Below are 3,165 nucleotides of genomic sequence, written 5' to 3' on the forward strand. Positions count from 1 at the left end.
CCAATGTGGAAGATTCCATGGAACCAGAGATCCTTCCATTGAGAAGGACATGCTGCCTGGATGACTACACTGTGCAAATTAAATCACGGAGCCAGTTGGCTTGTGGGTGGCTCTGGTCACTGGGTGGTTGGGTGGGTGGTGTGTCGGAGGTGGAGCACATGCAAATGATTGTGTATCATCCAGCTAGTGAGAGAGAAAACTCATGCAGGAGTGTGCCTGCTTGTCAGTGGGTTATGCACCTTTCCAGACGTCAAATCTACATGGAGCAGCTGGAGAGGACAAGAGCAGGTTTGCAAAATATAGACAGAAGAGCTCTCCAGCCTAGTTTGCTGTCTGTTTCCACTTCTCTTTTCTTGAGCCGCTCCCTTCTATGCCCTTGCGCACTATCCTGACTTCTCCCATCTGCTTACTTTGTGCCTTCCAATGCACAATGCAAACTACAGGTAGTGCTGCAGGGCCCACAAACTTTTACTTGCATTACAGAGCAGCTCTGGAGCTGTTACAGTGCCAAGCTGCTGCAAGAAATCAGCTTGAATGCTTCAGGGGCTGGGGCATTGCCAACATGAGCCCCACACCGAAGGAGGGTGGGGGTATTTAATGCGAACTAAGGGTCATCCAAGCGCCGCAAAAGGCCGCCATTCCCTGCATACCCCTTTTCTCTTTTCATATGCAGATGAGGGTTCCAGCCAACTTTTGCCCATTGCTTGGATGACATCACTGTATGCAAATCCGTCTTCTGCAGACCTTCCCCCAGGAATGCTTGTACTAGTTGTTGCATTTGGTTTGTTGTTTGGGGGTGCTTCAGTATTAGGCAGCCTTCTGCCCTCCCATGTTCATCTGAAAATATGTGTTCTCCCTGCAGTTGTTGTCCCCAGATGAGAGTTCCCTTGTGCTGCCTCAGTTGAATCTCCTTTACTTGACAGAGATGTGCCTGAGCAGCGGCCCTCCCCAGCCCTATCCCAAATCATACTTATTTTGCATAGGAGATATCATGGTAATGAAGACTGTTATCCCAGGGTGAGGTTCATTCATTGCATTCTGGGTATGCTGACCCCTGTGATTTCCCCAAATGTGGGAAACTCGACTTCATTATTTGTGGTAGTGGGGGACTGTGTTTGTGCTTTCCTCTGGTCAGCTCTGGTAAAAGTCAGATTTCTTTGTCTTAGATCTTCCTCTAGCCTTGTTCTTCTTTCGAGAGTTCCCTTGTGCTGACTCAGTTGGATCTCCTTCACTTGACAGGGAAGTGCCCGAGCAGCGACCCTACCCAGCTCTAGCCCAACTCCTACTTACCTGCCAGGTGAGATACTATGATCATGAAGGTGCTTCTCCCAGGGCAAGGCTCACCCATTGCACTCTGGGTGTGCTGCTCTTGCGATTTCCCCAAATGTAAGAAACTTGACTGCATAATTTGTGTTTCCCCTGGTCGGCTCTCGTATAATTCAGATCTCTTTGTCTCAGGTCTCTCTCCAGCCTAGTTTGCTGTCTGTTTCCACTTCTCTTTTCTTGAGCCGCTCCCTTCTATGCCCTTGCGCACTATTATGACCTCTCCTGTCTGCTTACTTTGTGCCTTCCAACGTCAATGCAAACTACAGGTAGTGCTGCAGGGCCCTCACCCTTTTACATGCTTTACAGAGCAGCTCTGGAGCTGTTACAGTGCCCAGCTTCTGCAAGAAATCAGCTTGAATGCTTCAGGGGCTGGGGCATAGCCAACATGAGCCCCACACCGAAGGAGGGTGGAGGTGTTTAATGTGAATTAGGGGTCATCCAAGCGCCGCAAAAGGCCGCCATGCCCTGCACATCCCTTTTTTCTTTTCATATGCAGACGAGGGTTGAAGCCAACTTTGACCCACTGCTTGGATGACATCACCATATGCAAATCCATCTGCTGCAGGCCTTCCCCCAGGAATGCTTGCACTAGTTGTTGCATTTGGTTTGTTGTTTGGGGGTGCTTCAGTATTAGGCAGCCTTCTGCCCTCCCATGTTCATCTGAAAATATGTGTTCTCCCTCTTATACGACACCTGCAGCGCATTCATCATAAGTCAGTGACAAGTTCAAAAACTTTGGATGACAGCGGAAGCAGTCCACTGACCACTAAATCCCTTCCTCTTGTAACCAAGCTCCTGCAAACCACACCACCAACTCCCTCAGTGTCAATTTCCTCCTTAGACAGGAGAGCCAATAGTCCTGCAGGCCATGTCACTGGCAAGTCTGACGAGTCCTCTCCTGCCTGGGATTCCTCCGATGCATCCTTGAGTGTAACGCCTACTGCTGCTGGCGCTGCTGTTGTTGCTGCTGGGAGTCGATCGTCATCCCAGAGGGGAAGTCGGAAGACCACTTGTACTACTTCCAGTAAGCAATTGACTGTCCAACAGTCCTTTGCGAGGAAGATGAAATATCACAGCAGTCATCCTGCTGCAAAGCGGATAACTCAGGTCTTGTCAGCCTGGGTGGTGAGAAACGTGGTTCCAGTATCCATCGTTAATTTAGAGGCAACTAGAGACTTGATTGAGGTACTGTGTCCCCGGTACCAAATACCCTCTAGGTTCCATTTCTCTAGGCAGGCGATACCAAAAATGTACACAGACCTCAGAAAAAGAGTCACCAGTGTCCTAAAAAATGCAGTTGTACCCAATGTCCACTTGTCTGTGGTTAAGTGGAGCAGGGCAGACTCAGGACTAAATGACTGTGACAGCCCACTGGGTAGATGTATTGCCCCCCGCAGCAAGAACAGCAGCGGCGGCACCAGTAGCAGCATCTCGCAAATGCCAACTCGTTCCTAGGCAGGCTACGCTTTGTATCACCGCTTTCCATAAGAGGCACACAGCTGACAACCTCTTACGGAAACTGAGGAACATCATCGCAGAATGGCTTACCCCAATTGGACTCTCCTGGGGATTTGTGACATCGGACAACGCCACCAATATTGTGCGTGCATTACATCTGGGCAAATTCCAGCACGTCCCATGTTTTGCACATACATTTAATTTGGTGGTGCAGAATTATTTAAAAAACGACAGGGGCGTGCAAGAGATGCTGTCGGTGGCCCGAAGAATTGCGGGCCACTTTCTGCCTTCAGCCACCGCATGTAGAAGACTGGAGCACCACCAAACATTCCTGAACCTGTCCTGCCATCATCTGAAGCAAGAGGTGGTAACGAGGTGGAA

General features: G+C 49.7%; 2 non-coding genes across 2 annotated transcripts; both read left to right on the top strand.

Moving 5' to 3' along the window:
• Window positions 1-966: 966 nt before the first annotated feature.
• LOC135028470 (U1 spliceosomal RNA) lies at window positions 967-1,130 on the top strand. The gene has a single exon (XR_010224776.1). It is a non-coding gene; the product is annotated as a U1 spliceosomal RNA (small nuclear RNA).
• A 152-nt stretch (window positions 1,131-1,282) lies between these two features.
• LOC135028482 (U1 spliceosomal RNA) lies at window positions 1,283-1,445 on the top strand. Its single transcript, XR_010224785.1, has one exon. It is a non-coding gene; the product is annotated as a U1 spliceosomal RNA (small nuclear RNA).
• The last annotated feature ends 1,720 nt before the right edge of the window (window positions 1,446-3,165 follow it).

Source organism: Pseudophryne corroboree, unplaced genomic scaffold (genome assembly GCF_028390025.1).
Source record: "Pseudophryne corroboree isolate aPseCor3 unplaced genomic scaffold, aPseCor3.hap2 scaffold_476, whole genome shotgun sequence".
NCBI lineage: Eukaryota > Metazoa > Chordata > Amphibia > Anura > Myobatrachidae > Pseudophryne > Pseudophryne corroboree.